At 48.8% G+C, this 22,631-nt stretch overlaps 1 protein-coding gene across 2 annotated transcripts in view; it reads right to left on the bottom strand.

Annotated features, from left to right (window-relative positions):
• BCAR3 (BCAR3 adaptor protein, NSP family member) overlaps positions 1–22,631 on the bottom strand; it is a 239,328-nt gene that overhangs the window by 120,749 nt on the left and 95,948 nt on the right. The window contains exon 1 of one of the 2 annotated variants that reach the window (XM_032423364.1): positions 9,570–9,818. The exons of the other annotated variant lie outside the window; for it this stretch is intronic. The gene's annotated coding sequence lies outside the window, so the exon portion shown is untranslated. Of the gene's footprint in view, positions 1–9,569; positions 9,819–22,631 lie in introns of those variants that run through there. 2 annotated transcript variants of the gene reach the window in all.

Raw genomic sequence — 22,631 nt, 5'->3', positions numbered from 1 at the left:
CTGACCTTAAGGCACTTTATACAGAAATGATACTATCCTGTTACCACCTCTGGAAACAAAGCTAAATAAAGGACAGGTAAGATGCCTCAGTGAACAGGATCTACAGTGACTGTGGTAACTGTTGGGGACAAATTGTCAACTGTGGCTCCAGGGACCTTTCCCCCCTGCACTCTTCCTCCCCAGTCCCTTGCTCTGGGCTCTCACTGCAGAGTGTAGCCAATACACTCAGTCACGTAGTGACTGGCCCTGCCCATTGCTCGAGCACCTACTACTGGCAGTCCGGGCTTCATCCGTCTAATCCTCACAGTAGCACCTAGAGGTAGATATTATGCCCATTTCACAGAAGAGGAAATTGAGGATCAGAGAAGTCAAGTTGCCCAAGGTCACATGCCTAGAAAGTATCAGAGGACTGGAATATAGATCTGACAGACATTCTAACCTCACCGGCCTCCTTGTGGGATTTCAGGTGAGGGATGCATCCCAAGTCGGGCAGGGGTGGTTGTCATACTGGTGGCCGTCGGCCCCACTGATGTGTCTCTCTGGTGCCAGCCCCGGGACCCAGAGGTACCCTGCTTGAATCACCAAGGGGTGAAAAGAGCAAACTTTCCAGGCCTGGGAGGGTCATCTAAGCCCATACAATTTTAGAGATGGTGTAAACTCCTTCTTAGAATGGCTTGTAGCTTTTTATTGGCTCTGTGTGGAAACAGAGATGAGGTAACTTAATTGAGCCCCTCTGTGTTTTGAAACCCAGTGACAAGTTGTGGCCAGTTGCTCTTGGGACCCACCAGGACAAGAGTCAGACAACAAGGAAGAGGAAGAGAGGCAGAGGAGTTGATGCAACGTTCAACCATCCACCTACTGACAGATGAGACAATTCAGAGGAGAGACGATCCAAACCCACATCCACGAATGATTCAGCTCCTAGTGCTCCCAGGCACACTCTTTAGTCTTCCCCACCAGGACCAGAAGCTGAATCTGGTCCAATTCTGTCACGTAGGAAAGAAAGGGGAATCCTTGCTCACCATCCAAAATAAGCCCTCTGGGCATGGATTTTCTCCACCCCTCTTTATGGCCATTTTCCCTGGCCCATCTCCCACTGCTTCCTTCCCAGGGTGTCTTCCAAACCCTTCCTCTACCCATTCTTCTCTAAATACCCCTTCTCCCCCCTGATATCAATGTTCTCCAGCTTGCCTGATCCTGAGAATCTCCTGGGGAACTTGAACATGCAGATTCCCAGGCTCGTCTCCTAGAGGTCTAGATTGGAGAGATCCAGACAGAGACCTGGGGAATCCGTGTTCAACAAGACCCCTTGTGTCCTTAGGATACCAGGTGTTTGGGAACCCCTGGACTGCACTCCCCTTGTTGTCAGACACTCCTCTGAACCCAGCCTGGAGCTGGCTGGCCCTCAAAGCCACCTACTCCTGTCCTGTGACAACACCTCTGGTGTCAAAGCCACACTGAGCTCCGGACATGGTTCTCCACGGTTCTAAAGCAGCCTGCTGCTTGAGCTTCAGTTTCACATCCAAATGGTCCGCTAAATGTTGCTTGTGACGCAGACAGTTCAAAACGAGCACATCCCAAACCTGACACACCCCAAAGCCAGTCCTCCTTCTCTTACACTTCTGTATGTCGGGCGGGTTGCCTGAGCTGGGACCCTGGGAACCATCCTGGCTCCCGGTCTCCATCACTGCCCCTCACAGCCAACTACTCACCAAGTCCTGGGGACTCTGTGCCTCAACAGTCCTGAACTCCATGCCCTCCTCTCCTTCCCCAACTGCCATTCCAGTAGGGCTCCTCCCCCTCTGTCACCTGGACTCTCCTGAGCGGCCTGGCTGGTCTCCCGCCCTTCCATCCTGCCCCTCTGCAATTGGTCTTACACCCAGCCACCTGAGCGATATTTCTAGAACACGAGCCTGATCCCATCTCTCCACCACTTAAAGCCCCTCAAGAACATCTTGCCACCCACAAGCTAAAGTCCAAACTGCTTAGGATGGCTCCCCTTACCTCCTCACTCATCCCACGCCTCCACGTCATGGCTCAGTTTCCCCTCTCCTTCATCCAACTGCCTCCTACCCCGCCCCCACCCCCAGCCCAGGCATCACATTCCTCACAACTTCTTTGCTGGCTCTCCACAGCTGGGTTAGTGCCCCTCAAGCATGTTCCTATAACAGCCTACATTTACCAGGTTACATGGACAGATTCAGCTATTAATTAGGAAGACCGTCTGAGGATTGCTTTACAGCCTCTCTGCACTCCTAGTAGTTACCACAGTGACCAAGAGCTGGGTCTTCCTTGTATCTACGAATATGTCTGAAGCCAGCTCTCTCCTCCTTCTGCCTTTCAGAGTGCCGCACCAGGACCACCCAGGGATTGGCCCACCTGTATCTCTGCTCCTCAGAGGGAGTGGCCTCTCCTGGCTATTGGCAAAGCTACCAGAAACTTGGCTTTGAACCATTCATGTCTAATAGGTGGTCCGGATATTCTGGCAGAGACGGTGGGTTTAAAGAGAGGGAGAGATGGAATCATAAAATACCATGTTTTCAGACCACCCTGAACCCTAAGGGCCAGTCCCTGGCGAGGGACTACTATACTTGTGGAGTCCAGGTGGGAGAGAGAGTGCTGATCCACATACCTGCCCCCTCAAGAAACTGGAGATGTCCGAGCAGGCTATCAGGAGGGCTATTTCCAAGCCAACCTGCCGGTCCTCAGGGAGGAAGGGTGAAGAGCTAAGACTGGTGCTAGAAACCCCCGGACTCCAGGGTGTATACTACCATCGTGAAGGGAGAAACTGCCCAGCCTCTGCAGGAGCTCTGTGGATGGACAGGTTATTCACACTACTACAGCAGATGGGGTAAGTCTCCACCTGGGCCCAGATTGCTGAATAATATCAGAAAGAATATTGTTGGGGGTGCCTGGCTGGCTCAGTTGGTTAAATGGCTGACTTTTGATTTCAGCTCAGGTCATGATTTCAGGGTCATGAGTTTGAGCTCCGCGTTGGGCTCCACGCTGGGTGTGGAGCCTGCTTAAGATTCTTCCTCTCTCTCCCTCTGCCCCTCACCCCACTACTCTCTCTCTCTCTCTCAAAAGAAAAGAAAAGAAAGAAAGAAAGAATATTGTTGAACTGGATTCTAGGGAGCCATCTGACCCAGCCCTAGAACTAAGGGGTCACAAACTCCTTCAAAGAAGGGCTGGAAACCTGATAGTGCCCGGCTATCTTTTGTAACCTCTCAAAAGCTGGCCATGCTATGGGAAGGGAAGTGGAGGCAGGAGCAGTATGTTCAGAGGAGGTAGCAGAAGCAGCATGGCCAATCCAGACCATTTAAGCAGAGAATGGAAAATAGGGCTGCCATGTGCAGTTGTGCAGTTTGTTCACTGCAAAGGTCGCTCAGCTGAAGGAGGAGCTAGAGGCTGAAATCTAGCCTGTGCTCCCATTTCCCAAGCTGCATGTCCTGGTACAGAAGTGCATTTTCTGGAAAGAAGAGGGCCTGTTCTAAACTGTAAAAAGGCACCATTTGGGATTGTTGTGACCTTGAGGGAGAAGACATTGGCAGCAACAGTGAGAAGAGCTTAGATGAATGCAAGAGAAGCCCAGGATCTGGCAGAAGATGACAAAGGCTTTGAGAGCCCCAGGGACACTACTGGGTGGGAGCTCAGAGTTTCAGCCTATTGATATGCCGCGCAGGCCCATGATTATGCCCTACTCCTCCCCATCACCCCCTTTACCACCATCCCGCTCCCTCCCAGCCCACCCCCGGCCATCCAAGGCCTCCATGGCCGGAGGAAAGAAGGCCAGTATAGCCATGACTGTGGCTCCCATCACCTAAACGCTAATGACTCATTCCTGAATGGGGTGGAGGATACCTGGTAAAGAGAAACAGTCTCTCCAAGCCCACCGTGTAACTACCACTGGTCTCGGCTATTACCAGAGACAGCTGGAGAGCTAGGCCACCAGCCTGTGGCTGAATGCCAAGTGAGAAGGGGCTGATGAGTTTCCCCACTTTGTTCCTTTCCCAGTTATAGCTTTACCTTAACAGCATCCACTCCTGGTGACAGCTCACAGGTTGTAACCTGCCAGGGGCACTTCTAGAAAGATTATAGCCTTGTTCAGAAAGCTAACAGCACACAACATAAAGGAACCTGGGGCCTGCCTCCTGCCTTTTCCGCTTGGGACAGAGGATGGGCAGGCAGGTGGAGGACCCTTAGGCACAGATGCAGAGGGGAGGCCAGGGTGGGGAGAACTAGCTTTTTTGTGCCCTGATATTGTGCTGTAAGTACCTGATTGTATTTAACTCTCCAGCAACCCTGTAAAATAAGTACCATTCTCTCCATTTTATAGATGAAGAAACTGAACCTCAGAGAGAAGAAACACCCCTGGCCAGCTGGTAAGCTGCAGGGCTCTGATTTGAATTTCCTGGTCTTTCTGGCTCAGACACATGGGGTTTTTTAACCCAAAGTATGTCACCTGCAAAATATCTATCTCCCCTGAGGAGAGAGGAACTCAAAATAGTGAAAAGGAACAGAAAAAGCTTGCCGAGTTTTGCTTCAGCAACTGAAGCCAGTCTCCCTACAATCCTCTCCCTTCCTGCTCCTGCTTCCAGGCTATCCTCAGGGGAAAATTACCCTCCTCGCTTCCCCCACCCCACGTCTAAGGATTTTTATTCAGGTGAAATAATTGTCTTAAAGCAGCACCTTGGGAGGGAGGGGAGAAGGGTGGGTAGAGGAACTCATGAGCTGATTAAATACAAGCCAGCAAGGGAGAACCTTCTTTTCCTCCAGCCAGCTTCTCAACCCACTACTCAACCAAAGCATTACCTCTCAGGCAATAACCACCAAGACCCACATTTTGATAAAATGTGAGAGCAGGAAGGGGCTGTTAGTAATAATAGCAGTGTTTACTGAGTGCTTTTTATGTAATAGCCAAGTACCAGTCCAGGGATATTACACAGAGACCTATTTAATACACACACACACGCACACACACACACACGAAGTATAAATGGGGAAACTGAGACCCAGAAAGGTGACAGAACTTGCCCAGAGTCCTCCAGCTTAGGAAGGGGACTTGGAATCAAACTCACACAGCCTGGTTCCTAGATGCTGCCCCTGCCTCTCAAAGGTTGTCCCTCCTCACTGTCCCTCCTGCCCCCTCCAAGGGCAGAGCCAGCAAGGTGTTGGGTCTTCTGCCTGGGACCCAGGGCTCATGTCACACCCCAGGGGCTTGGCACACTCAAGACTCCAGGAGCGTGCTAATTGCACTTCACTCAGCTCAGATTTCAGATCCCACCTAACGCTCCCAACTAGAAAATTCTTAAATGCCTATTTATTTTTCTGACATCTGTACTGTACTTGAGCATCCCTGCTGGGCTCATAGAAGGCTAAACAGAATTTCCATTAGATTCTTCCCATTTCCCCTCCGCAGATACAAACAGAAGCAAGAGGAACAGTGGCACCTTCCATCTCACACACCCAGCAGCGCTTGGCAGCGACCCTAAGCGCTCCCTGCAAGGCCAGCAAATATTTTGATAATCTTTCCCCTACAGGATTCTCCTGTGGAGAACACATGGACACAGTCGGGCATGATCTTTCAGCAGATTCCACAGGAAGAAACACTACATCCGTGGAGGGGATTTTGACTCTCAGGGCTTTAAAGGGAAGGGAAGCAGGTTTGGAGGCAGGAGCTGCCCAGGGGTTTGGGGTCCCTCCGCCCCCACTGTGGAGCAGGGGTGGGGGGCTGCTGTGGGCGTTGTAGAGTGGGAGGCAGATGGGGTGGGGGTTCAAAGCGCAACCTTCAAAGTCCAACCTGGGCTTGAGGACTAGCTTTGCTGCTTGAGGCTGTGTGACCTCTAGCGAACTGCTTCACCCTCTCTGGCCCTTGGGTTCCACACTGTGAAGTGGGGATAATAGGAGTACTCACCTCTTGGACTGGCCCATGGGAATTAGACACAATAACATTAGCGAGGCATCGGGCACGCAGTGAGTCATGACCATACACACAACTGTCATCGTGAGATCCTTCACTTTCCTTGAAACGAGCTCATGGGGTGTGTTCTCCGCTGTCACTGGTCCCCTTTATTTAGCCTCCTTTAGGGGACCTGAGGCCCCCCATCTGAACCAAAATGTGTCTGTGGGAGAAGAGGGAGAGCCCTGAAAGATGGGCTGCCCACAGCCACACGGTCCTTCCCCTGGAGCTGAGGTTTGAGGGCCCATCCTGTGTCAGGTCAGCTGGGTAATGAGAAAAGCCCCACAGATTCCTAGCATGGAATTCCAACATTTCTTCACAAAGGCATATACCTTTGAAAAAGATCAAACAAAATTAATAAACATTTATAAAAAGCAGAATAACATAAAGCCACTGGGAAAAAAGACGGTGCGGACTGCACAGCCCTTGGTGGAGTGCAGGTTGGGCAGGACCCCGGGGCCTGGTTGATGTGGTGCCTCCCCCCTAACCCGCATGTCTACTTTCTAGTCCCACCCCCAGGGCCTCTTGCAGAAGATGAATTTGCATCCATTTTTGGTGTATCCCACAGGACACAGAGGATTGCCCTGGGGCCCCACATTCTCCTAGTGACTCACCGGTTAGGCAGTGGGTACCTGAGGCAGAAGAGCCACTTCCTGGGCCCCTGAGCCACTGGTCATACCTGCCCAATAGCCACCTTCTCCTTTGAGGGCACCTGAGTCACCCACGGGGGCAGGGCAGGACCTGGCCCCAGAAGGGGCTGGATGAGTGTGGCTGAAGAGCCCAGGCCATGCACAGACCTGTGGTTTGGGATGGGGTAGCATGGACACACTGCTTATCCACAGAAGAAACCAAACCCTCCTGTAAAGGTATGGACTCATCCCACCTGAAACTTGAGGAGAGACATTTTCATATGGGAAGGTCTTGGGGCCAACCCCCAAACCCTTGTACACATCCCACTCCCCTGTGACAGATCCCTCCTGAAGCCGCGTGCTAATACTTCCTTTAACGGGTCCAAGAATCCTGCTTGGCGTTATGGGGAGAAAATGTGTGTCTAAGGTGTAGGGGGTGTGGGGTGGAGGGGAGGTGTAGGTATTCATGTAGGGAGGGAGGACGTTGACAAGAAATCCAAGCCTACGGGCCAGAAAGAAGTCTTAAAAACAATTGCAGCCTGACTGTCTCCTCTCTGTTACCCCAACCTATCCCCTCAGGCCCAGGGTCAGAGGAGGTCCGGAGGCCAGCTTTGCTCAGTGTGCGGACCTAGCTCCCGCACCTGCCACCTGGCTTTGAGCAGAGGAAGTGGCTCCCGCGGCTACCAGGCCCTGCAGTAAGTCCGGGGAGTCCTGGGCTCAGGCCCAGGGCCCGTAGAGCGGGGCCAGCCATGTACCCTGTCCCCGATCGGACGGTGCCACGCCAGTCCCGGGGTCCCCTCAGGGGCAGACGTGAAGCCAGAACACTCCATTAAGTCTGGAGGTCAGATGACAGCCCGGGGCCTGCTGGAAACCGCGCACGGGGCAGCGGCACAGAACCAACAGGGTCGGGGCCTCCCCGGAGCCCTGGGCATCCGATCCCAGCACGCTTCTGCTGCAGCTACTCCCACAGTTCGGAGAGGCCTGCTCGAACCTCGTCTTTAGTTTCAGGAACACAGCCATCGCGCACCCTCGGGCTTTCATTAGAGTCAGAGTGGCGGCTACCCACTTACTTTGGAGGCTCCAAACCTGATGCTAGTCAAGGCCCGAGCTGTGGCTCCGGAAGCAGACACACGGGCCCCGGAGACCCGCGCGGGCATCCCAGTCTCTGCGGTGATGGATGAGAACACAGATGCAGAGAAGTAATCGCGCGTAGCCAAGGTCACGCGACTCGTGAGGAGGCAGAGTCCGGATTTCGGCCTGGCCACCGGACTCTGCGCCGGCCGCCTCTGCACAGGGACAGGGGCCGTGGCCCCGCGCTGATAGGGAGTCACGGTGAGACTTAGGCGGGAGAGCGACCGGACTGATTGCACTTTTCAGTAACCGATCAGCTCCCAGTGGGGAGAAGAGACCGTAGCGCGCAATAGCAGGACTGCGACTCTGATTAGCACAGCAGCAACTCTGTTTTTACTTTTCCAAAAGCCTATCAGACATTGAATTTAAATTAAAAAAAAGAAAAAAGAAAAAAGAAATAAAGCCTATCAGACATTGCGCTTTTATTTTTCGTGGTTTATCTTCAAAGTCTTTGGCAGCTAAAACAATACATCTTTTCTTTTCTGAGAAAAACTCCAAAACTCAATAGACACACCCCCCAAAATCACTGAGGATAGGAAAGCCAGTTTTTGCCAGGCTTACCTAATTCCATTATAAAGCAAATTTTCTTTGTAGTCTTTAGATTGTTGTCCAATTAAGCCAAAGATCTTCCTAAGCTGGGAAGTTGGTTCTGGCCCTCACCCACGGTTGTTTCCACAGCTAGGAGAAGGGGGGCAGTGGGAACTCGGGGTGTGGGATTTATGTGTGGAGGAGAAGTTCATGGACTATACAGAATTTAAGCCTCTGATCTTTTAAGGATCTTCTAAGCAATTTGAGGGGCAGGCATTAGGACTGCAGTGATAATCATGGCTCCCCAGACCTATTTCCCCTGCAACACTCACTGACTTTGGATGTGGTGTCTGCTTTCCAGGTTCTCCTGTAACGAAGAAATAAAGGCAAACGGACAGACCTCCCAGGGAAAGATGCATGAATGTTATTTCACATAAACCTCCAAGCTCCTGTAAACAATTGCTTAAGGTGCCTATATAAAATCAACTCCTTCTTCTTCTTTTTTTTTTTAAGATTTTATTTATTTGGGAGAGAGAGAGATTGGGGAGAAGGGCAGAGGGGGAGGGAGAGGGACAAGCAGACTCCCTGCAGAGCACAGAGCCTAACTCGGTGCTCAGTCTCATGACCCTGAGATTATGACCTGAGCCAAAGCCAAGAATTGGACAATCAACCCACTGAGCCACCCAGGCGCCCCTAAAATTCAACTCCTAACTACCTCTAGCAAATTCCTATTGTTTCCTCAGACCTCCTCAAAGAGGAGGTGATGGGACTAAGGGAGCAAGGGGGCTCACCTAGCCTTTCCCTTCCAGCCACAGCTACCTTCTAAGCCCAGAGTGTGGTGGCCTGCTCTGGGGTGCGGGTTCGAGTCCAGCTTCCCTGCCCTGACACCCTTTCCCTTATGTCAGGTTGTCTAACTTCCGTGTGGCTCCCTGGCTTCATCACTAAAATGAGGATAATTATTGTTAACTATTGTTCTACTCCACAGTGCTGTTGTGAGAATTAAATAAGTAAAACAGAACAATGATCATCACCAGCTATGACATCATATTATCATTACTAGAACAGAAAGGATAGGAAAGGAGGTGGCCAGATCCAAAGCACAAGACTCAAGGCTACAATGAATAAGGACTCAGAGTTACCCAGGCAACAACCACCCTGGAACCTCTGTGGGTTAGCCAGAGGATTCTCCCAAGCTCCAGGCGCTGCCCCAGAAGCCACTCGGTAGGCTGGATCAACACCATTCCACAGCCCGGGCCAGTTTCCGCTGGCTCAGCGCTGCCCTGCGCCCCAGGGCAGAGAGCAGCCGGCCGGCCGCTTCCTACCTTGCCGGTCCCCTGCCTCCCTGAGGCTGGTTTGGGTCAGAGGCCGCTGATCCTGTGGCTGAATGCAAAGCAGAGGCCGTCTGGGTTTGGTGTGAGCAAGTTACTGGAGCTCGGGCAAGGCTGGGATTGCCTCCTAAGGCTGGTTCTGCCACAGGGTGAGTAACCTGGGTCTCAGGCTGATTGGACCTGGGTCTGCGGCCTCTCCCGGGCTGGACTTCCGGGCTGCAGAGCCAACACTGCCCATCCCTCCCAGATGCTTCTTTGCCTGTTGTCTGAACAGCTGACAATTTAATTCTAAGTAACGTGACTCACAGGACAGTGGTTCCCTTTTTTGCCAGAGCAGTCTTCTGTAAATTAAGCCTTTCTCCTAGGTGGAGAAAAGTCTTTACTTTTCAGTAGACAGAGTGGGAGCCCAGCGAAGTGCTGTGATTAGAAGCACAGACATGGAGCCAAATTGTGTTTCAATCTGGGTCCACCACTTACAAAGTGGTGTGACCTTGGACAAGTTATTTAACCTTTCTGTGCCTCAGGTTCCTTATCTGCAAAATGGGGATATTAGTAGCACCTACTTCATAGGGTCATCGCGAGGGCTACATGAGTTTAGAGCTATGTCTGGCTCATAGTAAGTGCTTCTATCAGTGTCTGATAAATAAATGTCTAATAATGGAGAACTGGTTATATAAAATTCATACAATGGAATACTACACAGCCACTAAAATCTCTATTATAGAAGAATAGTAACATGGAAATACATTTATCATCTATTACCCGGTGAAACAATAGGCTCTAGAACAAACTACAGTATAACCATTATTGTTGAAAAAAAAGAAAATAAATCTATATACATTGATATATGTACTAAATGTACACCAAAAGAATGTTTTTCTGTCTTCTAAAATTTCTGTGTTCCGTGTGTTACTTTAGTAACAAAAAACCATAAGAAAACAATACAAATTATTCAGTAATAAAATACAGTAACAATTATTTAAATTGTAGTAGATGTGCATAATCCAGATCAAATGATCATTCTTTAAAATGAAGATGATGATATTATTTCTAACAGTCTGGAGCCTAGATCATTCAGAGCTGAGGCTGAGGGGCACCTGGTGGCTCAGTTGGTTAAGCATCTGCCTTTGGCTCAGGTCATAATTCCAGGGTCCTGGGATTGAGTCCCACATGGGGGTCCCTGCTCAGAGGGGAATCTGTTTCTCCCTCTCCCTCTGCCCCTTCCCCCTGTTCATGCTCTCTTTCTCAAAAAAAAAAAAATTTTTTTAAAAAGAGCTAAGGCTGAAAGATAACCACTACCGCGTACATAAATTGTTAGCTAAATGTTATCATCAAAAAGAAAATATTACATGCTTATAGGGCTATGACATACTGTTTTGCTTCTGGAAATAATCAAAAGCTAATCATACTACCACAGCCAGATTTAAATCTTACCTAGGCAACAGGTGACCCACATATGTAAAAAACAAAAAAGCAAATGACCATGTGTAAAGCAATGGATTGAGAGTGCTTTGCAAGGTGGTGAGTGAAGGGGACATCAGGCCAGTTGCATGCATGGACAGGATGGGGTGGGGTGGGGGAGCGTTCCTCCAGCCATTGAGTCAGAGGTTTCAAGAAGGAAATGGAACTTCAGGCTGCTAAAATAAAGGAAGGAGATAAGCATCTCCTTTTACCGCTCATTTGTGTAGAACTCGAATGGAGAAAAGAGTAAGTCAAGAACAACCTCCTGAACCATGACCTTTGGTAATGAGCAGACTTCTCTACTCTGTCACCAAGCCACTTCTCACTCTGCTCCAGGGTCTTACAAAACAATAAAACTCCAAACATGCTGCATGTGAGCTCTGATGGATGGGGCTGATGCAAAATTGAACCCTCAGTGTATCAAAGAACAAGCACTAGGATGAATTCCCAAGCACCATTTTAGCCTCTCTTGCAGGGTGTCTCATCTGGTTTTGCCTGGTTTTCTTGTTAACACCAATAGTTTCATACACCCTTTTCCCAAATCCAACCGTGGGTCCTTTGCAAGTTGTCGTGATCTTGTTCATCTCCATATTTTTAGCCCATAAATTCTCACCCAGTATCCTGTTACTCTCAAAAGATGTGAAGAGCTTTGAAAAGAGAAGAAAACACTAGCTGCAAATTCTGAAATGTGCTGGCTGAATGAAACTTTGGACTGACAGACACTGGTTTCAGTTCCCACTTTGGGCTTTCCAAATGTTGCTGCCAATAAAGTCCTTCATATTACTCACCTACTCACAAACCACACTGATATCCACGTGGAAAGGGTCATCCTAATAATCCTCCAAACACCTGAACTGGCTGGAATTGCTTCTTTCTTTCCAAAGAACATGGGGTCCTGGGGCTGCTTCAGCCCCTTCCAGGGCTGTGCCCAGTGCACGGGCAGGACGAGGTTGGCAGGCTGGTTTTTCAGCAAGAGCCAACAGTGATTAGAATACCCAGGTGCTTTCTGTTGATGCTTTGGGCGATCAAGCTCTAAGCTTCAGGCTTATAAAAACAGGGGTCACAAAATTTGTATGAGGAGAACTGATCGCACATTTGAAGAAGGCAATGAAAAGAATCACTAGAAATGCCACAATAACCTAAAGAAGTCTTCATTGTGTTCAGAGAAGGGAGGGCAGGGAGCCTAGATGAAGTCAGAGTTTTTTCCCTTCCAAGAGCATTTGGTTCAAAGCCACAGAGAAGAAAGGAAAGAGGGGGGTGTCCACAGGCAACTGCTGGGGCACATGTGATAACAGGAGGCCCTTCTGGGAGGGGGTTGTCTCCCTCGTCCCCTCACTTGCTCTGTGAGCCCAAGAGTTGGAGAGGCTGCACTGATTTACAGCCTCATTTCTTTCCCCTTCTTTCCTATCCTCCCAGTCTGCGGTCTGTTCAAAGCACACTCAAGGGAGAGAGAAGCCAATGAATCTGCCGAACTGGGAAGTGGTTTTGAGCAAGCACTGATATTCTGACACACACTTTGTTTTCAGATGGGTCCCCTGCGCTTCAGTGGAGCAGGGCTGGGGTGTGTGCAGGTGCTTGCAGGGACCCCGGAACACAGAGCCCTCTCTTCGCATAGGCGACCCTGATAAGGATGTCTCCAACTACTGGCATCAGATTAGGATCGACAGCGCTGAGTGCTCAAAGGCAGCTCTCCTCTCAACTCTCCCTTCGAACAGCAGGGAGGGGGCACCTGGGTGGCTCAGTTGGTTGAGCGGCCGACTCTTGATTTCGGCTCAGGTCATGATCTCCGGGTCCTGGGATCGAGCCCTGCATCAAGCCCCATGTGCGGCTATGCACTCAGCAGGGAGTCTGCTTGAGATTTCCCCCTCTCCCTCTGCCCCTCCTCCTGCTTGCTCTCTCTCTCTCTCTCTCTCTCTGAAATAAATAAATAAATAAATCTTTAAAGGAAAAAAAAGAATGGCAAGAAGGAGACAGGGGAATAATATCCTGGACTAGATGCAGAAAGAGAAAAAAGAAGTCAGTTTAGATACAAAAGCTGTTTTGTGTGTTTTTTAATTCTATTTCTCATTCGTGGATTTTAGATTGGAGGAAAAAATTCTTTATCTGATCAATGCAACCCTCCTCTGTAAGGACCAGAATTTTGCTCCTATAACATAATCTCTGTGGAATTTCTCTGATGGAACATCAGGTAATTCATTCACATCTCGATGTCAAATATATATATATTTTAAAACAAGAAAAAATACGTTAACTTTCTATATAGTCAGGTCGCAAAATGAATAGATCTGTTCAATGTTCTGTTGTCTTTGCTTTCCCTCTGCAAAGGTTTTTTGGGGAACACTCATACCTTTACACTCTTTTTTGCTAGTCAAAAAAGGTTAGGCTAGCTTGACCAAATCCATAAAAATCCAGGTGCCCCAATACTTTTAAAGCAGTATAAATCCATTCCTGGTGGGACAGGGGATAGGAAGGTGGATGATGAGACCCAAGAGAGGCAGGCCAGAGGTGGCCTCCCTTCCTGCCCCTGAGCCCTTGTTTCTGTCTTTGCACCTGCTGGAGGGGCCAGTCCAGGAAGCCAGGCAAGCATGGCTTTTTTTTTTTTTGCTGTGCCTGGCATAGCTGGGGCTGGAGAAACCTTCCCCCTGCTGGGACAGGTACCTGCCACCTCTTCCTTGGCCCCTCCAAAGGTACTTTTGAGTACAGAGAACTAAAACCCAAAGTCACTAATTTGGAGAGAACTTATCCTTGCAGGGCTAATCAGAGAACTCCTGCGGAGCCTGAGGGGCCCACTGAGCCCTGCCCCGGGGCAAGCACATCTCCAGCACTTGAACTGTGATTCTCACCAATCTTCCCTAAGGATGACTGTTAGGGTCCTTTCCGCAGGTCACATGCAGCCCTGAGTGATGGTGGTGAGTTCAAACCCCTGAGCCGAGACTGCTTTCCATGGCAGCCCTAGCTGTCCGCCAGTCCCATTCCTGTCCTCCTTTCCATCTCTCTGTTTCATCCAAGCGTCTGTTCCTGTCCTTGAGCACTGCACACCGACTCCTGAGTTTTCCAGGTTTTCTGGACACCAGTGTCTCTAAGAGCCTCCTACTCCCTGGTTACTTCTCCACCTGCCTAAGTGCCGTCCTGTAGACCTCCTAGGCTCCTCTGTGCACCGCTCCCTCTTCCTCCTCCCGCCTGGCCCCGACACTGCACTTCTCTCTCTCTTCAGCCGCCTCCCCTCTTCCTTCGCTGGTTCCTCCTCCTCCCTGCCACCGTTCTCTCTGTTCCACACCCTTTCCCTACTCTCTCCCACCTCTGCCACCCACCATCATCCCTGGCCACCACTGGCCTCCAGGGTCCGGGGCTGGTTCACAGCAAGATGAGGAGCCGTCCCCACTGAGGACGGTCTCCAAAGGGGTTTTCCTAGTCTGATAGTTACAGTTCATAATGAAGGCCACAGCAGGACAATATTCCTTAGGACAGGGTTGCTACCTTCTTCTTCCCACTAATCTAAGAACCTAGGCTTCCTTGGAGTCTCCAGGGCTGGTCCCCTAATCATCTGACTTCTTAGTAAGACCCACAAGGCCACGCTTGCTCTTTGAACCTTTGCCACATTGGTCTTCCTTCAGTTTCTCAAATGTGCTATATTCCCTCCTCCTGTAGGACCTTCGGTCATGCTAGTCCCTCTATCTGGAACATTCCACCTCCTTCCCCTCTTTTATCTATTAACTCCTTTTGTTACTTATCTGTTGCTATGTAACAAATTAGCCCCAAACCTGCCAACTTAAAATAACACAATTTTACTATCTCATAGTTCTTCGGGTCAGGAATCTGGGAACAGCTTAGCCGGATGGTTCCAGGTCAGGGTCTCTCAAGAGGTTACATTCGAGCTGTTAGCCTGGGTTTCTGTCATCTGGAGCCAGAGGATCCTCTTCCCAGCTGCCTTACTTGGTGGTTGGTAGACCTCAGTACCTCTGGGACTGTTGGTGGAGACCTGAGTTCCTTGTCACATGACCTTCACATGGGCTGCCTGAGTGTCCCTTGAGCACAATCACTGGCATAAAGAGAACAGACATGCAAGCTGGCATCTCCCGGAATTAATGATCAGAAAGAAGGGAAGGAGCCCCAAACAGAAGCGTCGGTCTTTTGTCCTAATCTCAGAAAGGACATATCATCCCTTCTGCCGTATGTTATTGGTCAACTAGACGAATCTGGCACAGTGTGAGAGAAGACCACACATGGTGTGGATACCAGGGTGTGGGGGTCCTGGGGGACCATCACGGAAGGCTGACTTCATTATCACTTCCTTTCCCTTAATATATTATTTGTAGGATTTTGTGATTAAAGTTTGTCTCCTCCATTTGACCATGAGCTTCTTGAGAACTGGTATCTGTTTTGCTCATGTATCCTCATGTATCAGTTAGCTTTTGCTGTGAATCAAACTAACCCAACACTCTGTGGCTTAAAAAAGCATCCATGTGTTAGTTCTCAGGTGTTCGGCATCAGCTATTGGGTGAGCTGGGGGCTGATGGGCCTAAGATGGCCTTGTTCATCTGCCTGGCAGGTCGCTGGCCATTGGCTAGAAAAATGAAAGTGAATGGGCCACGTGTCTGTCATTATTCAGCAGGCTAGGCAGGGTGTGTTTGCACGGCAGGTGTAGGGGTTCAAGAGTAAGAACGTAAAGGGGCAAGTCCTCTTGAAAGATTTAGTAAAGCTCCAACAGCACTTCTACCACTTTCTATTGGGCAAGACAAGTCATGAGGCCAGCCCACATTTAAAAAGGGGAGAAACAGACACAACCTCTTAATGGGAGGAGCTGCAGAGTCACACCACAAAGGGCCATGGATAACAGGAAGGGGAAAATACAGCCGTTGTTGTAAACAATTTACGACAGCGCACCATAGTATCCCCAGAGCCGAGTACAGTGCCTGGCACACTGAAGGGACGCAATAAAATGAGTATTTTCTAAATGAATGAGTTTGAACATTTTATCTTTAGTTGTCTTTATTTTGCTTTTGGTTTGTCTCCCTCGCTGTTGGGTAAGCATCTTGAAGACAGGGAGCCTATCTTATTCATGTTCGTGACCTCACAACATTGACATGGCACTGGGCTTCAGTATTGATGAATAAATGTAATGTCCACTCTTCTCAAACTCTCTGCACAGCACGATCATTTTGCCTTCCTCAGAGCTTAAAGCCTTCCACAGCAGATCCGTGTGGGCTTTGCAATGCAACAGACCACGGCTTGGATCCCGAATCTGTCATTTACCAGCTGTGTGACCATGGCAAGTCCTTCACCCAGCTGAGCGCCAGTTTCTTCTTCCACAAAATGGGGGTGCCTTCCTCAGAACCGCTGTACGGTTTCAGTGCAATTGGATGTGTGAATGCTGAACCCAGTGGCGGGCACTGCATAAATGTCACCCCCTTCCCTTTACCCTGATGCCCCGCATCACCTTGACATCGGGCCCCTCCTGCTCTGGCCCTAGCTATCCTAGCCTGGCTCAGGCAGGCCACGCCTCTTGCACACTCCCCGGGTCCCTTGAGCACAATCACTGGCATAAACAGAACAGCTAAGCCCCATCAGCAGTGCAACTCCGGCTGCCACAGATGGGCAGGAAAACTGTCCATCGTAGGTGATTTTTGCCACCACCTGGCCGAGCTTCTCTCATCCTGAAGCCAGAAGATCTGCATCTGGTGCCCCTCAGGTGTCTGGAGGCCCAGCTGCCTTCTGTTGTTCTGTCCTACCAACTGTTTGGCCCCCAGTCATCATAAAAGTGCTCACTGCTCGGGCCCATTTAAAAATCCTCTGCATGTTTCTTCTTCCCAGGTTGGCTCTCTTATATCATGCTCTCCCCTTTCTTTCTTTGCACCTTCTTCTCCCCTTTTCCCCCGACCCTTTACTATTTTTGACCTTTTTTCCTTGTCAGGTAGCATGTTAAGCACTTTACGCTAACTGTCCTGTTAATTCTTACATCCAACCTAATGGCATAAGAATTATTATTATTACTCCCTGATGAGGAGACCGAGGCTCAGAGAGTTCACCTGACTCGCTCACAGCCACACACTTGGTAGGTGGTAGGGCCAGGATTGAACCTGGGTTCTTGCCCCAAAGCTTATACCCTCTCCCTCACTTGATACTCCCTTCCCTCTGTTTGTCTGGTTGTGCATCCTAAGGCAACTTCCTGTAGAATGTTCCTTCTTCTCTCTGTATGGCTGGTCTAGAAGTTCTTCAAAATGACCTCCTTCCTCTTCAGCTCCTCACTTTCCTTTTTCCCTAGAGCAGCGTAGTTCAATAGATATTTCTATAACGATGGAAATATTCTCTGCGCTGTCCGTTATGGTAGGTACTAGACATTTGTGGTTTTTTGAGTACTTTTGATACGTGGTCAGGATGACTGAGAAATTGCATTTTAAATTTTATCTAATTTTAATTAATTTAAATTTAAATAGCTACACGTGGCTATTGGACAACACAACATTACAGTCTCATCTTTGTGCAATTTCTACTGGAGGGAGGATGAGAATAGAGGTGGGGAAGGGTACATGGGAGAGAAAAGCAACTTGAGGAAGCCACAGAGCTATTTTCTCATGAATATTAACCTCAGACTAACTTTCTCATAAGGAAAAATCATTTAATAACATCCAGATTCCTGGTCCAAGATTCTTTCCTGGACCTCTGCCTCCCAATCACCAAATTCCTGGTGAGGTCATCAAGAATGCCAGGTTTTGGAAGTATGTTGAGGCTTTCCAGAGGGACAGCCTTCCTGAGCAAAATGCAGATTGAGATGTACTCATTCCAGTGAGAAGTCACTGAAGTAAGATTTCCTTCGTCAGTGTATTGTTGCTGAAATCAATATGCCATCAATATGACTGTTGGCTTGCAATTTACAACTCTATAGAGCTTTCCACTCTATAGAATTTCTGGAAATACAGATTTAAAAACTCACAAGCAATGGTTTCAGAAACCCCAAATGCCATTTTTTGTATTGAATCAAGACTGCTTCTAGGAATTGTACACAAAGAGACCTCAGAAATGGTTACTTGATGAATCTGATGAGCCTTAGAGTGCCTGAGTGGCCCAGTTGGTTAAGCATCTGTCTTCGGCTCAGGTCATGATCCCAGGATGCTGGGCTCGAGCCCCGCGTCATTGGGCTCCTTGCTCAGCAGGGACCCTGCTTCTCCTCTCCCTCTGCCTGCCGCTCCCCCTGCTTGTGCTTGCTCTGTCAAATAAATAAAACCTTAAAAAAATTTTTTTAAAAGATAATCATGAGCCTTCAAAGATGAACAAATTTCTATTGGAAAAATGTGCCCAGCTTCTACAAGCAAAAAAATCATTCTTTTACTCATTTATTCATCTAACTATCCATCTATCCACCCACAAACATTTTCTGACTTTATAGGAAGTTCTAAAATGCAGGTGGGGGGGGCATCTGGGTGGCTCAGTTGGTTGGGTGCCTGGGTGTCTGAATCTTGGTTTTGGCTTGAGTGGTGGTCTCAGGGTCTTGGGATCGAACCCCGGGTTGGGCTCTGCGCTCAAGGTGGAGTCTGCATGGGATTCTCTCTGTCCTCTCCTTCTACCTGCCCCCCCACATTGCTCATGTGCATGCGCACGTGTGTGCGTGTGTGTGTTCTCTCTCTCTCTCTCAAATAAATAAATATCTAAAAATAAAATAAAATTCAGGTGGGGAAGGGGGATGAAAGAAAAGAAAGACAAATAACTTATAGATTCAACTTCTTTTTAATTTCAAAAGTAAATAAGTAGGTTTTATGCTAGTAACCCAAAGGACATATAGCATTGAGTCCCTGCTCTTAGTAATTTCTACCAGGTATCTTTTTTCTATCTATCTATCTATCATCTATCTATCAAATATTATCAAGCCCCTTTCATGCACGGATTGTCTGTTTAGTTATTATCACAGAATTTTGAGGTTATAAAGCATTTTAATTGTATTTTTATTATGAAAGTTACCTCAATGAACTGCAACTTATCTTTTCACATATCTGCTTCTCCCTCCAGAGTGGAGGCCCTCGAGGGCTAGGATATCATATTGACTGCACTGTCCTCACTCCCTAGAGCACTGCCTGGCGCATAGTGGGTGCTATTAAATGTTCCCTGAAGGAACATAAAACCACAGAAATGTGGTACTTGGATAGATCCATGATTCCCCCCAACCAGCAATCTGTCTCCAACATGGAAGTCAAAATCCCAAAGGAATCTGAAGCAACTAGCTGAGGTCAGCCTCCCATGAATTCATTGACTCCCTCCCTACCTGATTATATGTTCAGTTTCTAGTGTCTTAAGGGATAAGAAATTCTCTAAATGTATTAATCACAAATAGGACCTCATTTCTTTTTCCTTTTCTTTCTTTTTGTGCAGGTATCCTAAAACCTCATCAGGTTCAAAAGTTGTTCTCCATCTACTTCTAACAACACAATATTTGGTGAAGACTTCAAGATTATAATAGTCTTATCCATGACTTTCACAGTTTTATTAACTTTTTTTTTTTTTAAGATTTTAAGATTTTAAAATTGGGGCACCTGGGTGGCTCAGTTGGTTGAGCATCTGCCTTAGGCTCAGGTCGTGATCCCAGGGTCCTGGGATCGGGCCCAGCATCAAGCTCCCTGCTCTTTTTTTTTTTTTTTTTTAAGATTTTATTTATTTATTTGACAGAGATCACAGAGGGAGAGGAAGAAGGAGAAGCAGACTCCCCGCTGAGCACGGAGCCCCCTATGGGGCTTGATCTCAGGGCATTTCTGGTTTGTAGTTTTATTCAGTCTTAACCCAATACAGAATTGCAGTGGCTGGCACGCAGTAGGCGTGCGATAAATATTTGTTGAGTGAGTGGCCAAATAAATAAATAGAAGAACAGAGGCGCCCGGTGTCTTTTTTCTTTGGCTAGGTTGTAAGTTTCTCAAAAGGAAAAGCGAAGGAAACAAGGCACTATCTTTGGGATTTTCACCTACCCCAGTGCAATAGGCGGGTCATTTTAAAGGTGAGGAAATGGAGGCTCTGGCGAGAAGCCAAGTTGCCCGAGATCTCCCCAGCTGGCCAGGGGCTGGGGGCGCCAGGTTCTCCATACACCTGCCGTGGCTTCAGAGCCACAACACCTGCCGCCTCCCCAGTCCTCCCTGAGCGCCTGAGCTGGTGGCTCACCATTACTTAAACACCTCAGAGAGCTGAGCTCAGAGCTGGTCCACAGCAGACACTCAAAAACTACTTATGGACTTGATTGATTTAAATAAATGCACATGGTTTGGCTGAACCAGGGCAATCAACCTGACAGCACTTCTCTCACATTGTGGACAGATGGAAGCTCTTTGGGAGAAATTTAAAGACCTGGGCGGTCAGAAATCATTATCTCTTCCTCTCGCCAGCTAACAGATAAAAAGCTGCAGGCCCGGCCTTGACGGTGCACTTTTAAAATTCTGTCAGAAGCAAACATTAACGCGTTTGGGTAGCGCTCAGTCAACTGACAATTATTCGTGGTGAGGAAGCCAAGATGGCCCCCGCCAAGGATGTTGACATCTGCCAACACTGTCCGGTTTCCTTTGGACCGAGAATGTCAGCATCATTCTGCAGCAGGGAGACAACTGCTTCACCTCAAGCAGAGGCCTGCAGGCAGGGAAGATGCGGGAAGAGCCCAGGACGGGCTGTGGGAGGGGGAAGGGCCAGGAGCGGCCTCCAGGAGTCAAACTCTACCATGGCTTAAAACACTCTGGAAACAATGGCTATTTAAATGCTGCTTTGGTCGTGAAAATGGCTATAAAAATAGATCTGACCTTTTGTGTTTTTCTAATTTTGCACCATGTGTATATATTACCTATTCAAAAGTAAATGAAAAAAAAGGTTTTTTAAAGTTCTGCATAGTCTTACACCCAGAGCTTGAAACAGTGTAGAACTGACTTAAGAGCACTGGTCTGGGGGTTGGGGGGGGGGGGCGTGAAATGATATTAGTTCCTACTCTGCCACTTAGTTTCTAAAATACACATTCCTCCTGCTTAAAATCCTCAGAAGCTCCATCACCCACAGAATAAGTTCAAACTCCTTAGCTTGTCCTATGAGACCAGGAGTGATCTAACTCCTGCCTACCTGTCTTAATGTAGGATTCCCCAGGCGAAGACCCTTCTGCAAGGGTGTGGGTGCAAGTAAAGGTGTGGGATCGCTTGCTAAAGGGCAGCGATCTCTAGAGCATGGGAAGGCAGTGGTGGCGTGAGAGACAAGGAAGGAAGGGCTGCCAGTGAGGGGTGCATTATGAGCCATTGACGGCTCTGGGAAACTTTGGGTTCAATCCCTCAGGGTCTGTGTAGACACACCTTAGAATTATCTGCCCAGGGCACGGAAGCTGGGGGATTCGTTCACCAGCTCCCTTCCTCAACGGTTGCGGGTTGACCTGAGGACACTGACTCCTTAGCCCTTCTCATCTGCCTCATGCGAGGGCTGAATACACTCTCAGGACCAAAGAACCCTCAGGCAGGGAGATGCGGGTGCTTGAAGTAGAAACTACAAATGGGCTGGACAGATCATAAAAATGTCCGCAAACGTCCACAGTACCTTGCACTGCTTTCTATCAAGAGGAAGAATCTACTTCTCTACCCCTTGAATCTGGACTTGCCTTTTGGCAAATAGCATGCAGAGCTTGCAAAGTTGTAGGAACTCTTGGCCTAGATCCCCAAAGACCTAGGTTGCTGAAGGATGAGAGAGCAGATGGAGCAGAGATGAGTCACCTAGCTCAGCACATTCGGGGCAACCAGCCCCCAGTCAAATTGCCAGCTGACTAGGGACACGTGCCCTAGTGAGTGTAGCCCAGCCCAGAAGGACCACTCAGCCTACATGGCTGAGCTCACAATCATAAACTAAATAAAGTTGTTGTTGCTTTAAACTGCTAAATATGGGGGTGGTTTGTTATGCAGCAGAAGCTAACTAATAGAGCATTTAAGGGAGCTGACCAAAGCTGCAGACCAAAGCTGTAAGCTCTAGTGTAGGCTGAGGAGCCCCAGTAGCTTCCACCACACTGCCTCTGTTAGTTCTCTATCACTGGGCAACAAGTCACCCTAAAACACAGCAGCCTAAAACAAACTTTTATTAATGTCATATGGTTTCTGAAGGTCACACCTGGGGAGGGGCTGAGCTGGGTGGTTCTAGCTCAGGACCTCCCATAAGGTTAGAGTCAAGATGTCGGCCAGGGTAGCAGACATGGGAAGGTTTGCCTGGGGCCGGAAGTTCTCTTTCCAAGCTCATTCATGTGGCTGCTGGCAAGTCTTTGGTTCCTTACTGGCTGCTGGCTGAAGGCTTCCGCTCTTCACCCCGCGGGCCGCCATAGGACTGCTTGCAGCAAGGCTGTGTTCTCTTGGTCCACACAGACCAGCTGTGGAAAAACAGAGGAGAGGGCTACCCAAGGGTGGGAATACCAGGGTGGGATCACTGGAGGCTGCCTACCCCACTATCTTTTCTCCCTCATCCACCCACACCCTCTGCCATTCCCTCCACCCTTCAAATGACTCATTCATTCCCTGAATGCTTAATAATGATAACAGCTTATTGTTTTTGTAAGCCCACTAAGTGCCAGGCACCGCCATCATCAGCTCATGTATAAAAGCCACATCCTAGGGG

Source organism: Phoca vitulina, unplaced genomic scaffold, assembly GCF_004348235.1.
Source record: "Phoca vitulina isolate PV1807 unplaced genomic scaffold, GSC_HSeal_1.0 scaffold2, whole genome shotgun sequence".
Lineage (NCBI taxonomy): Eukaryota > Metazoa > Chordata > Mammalia > Carnivora > Phocidae > Phoca > Phoca vitulina.
The sequence above is the reverse complement of the archived record's forward strand: the minus strand, read 5'-3'. Positions and strand labels throughout refer to the sequence as shown.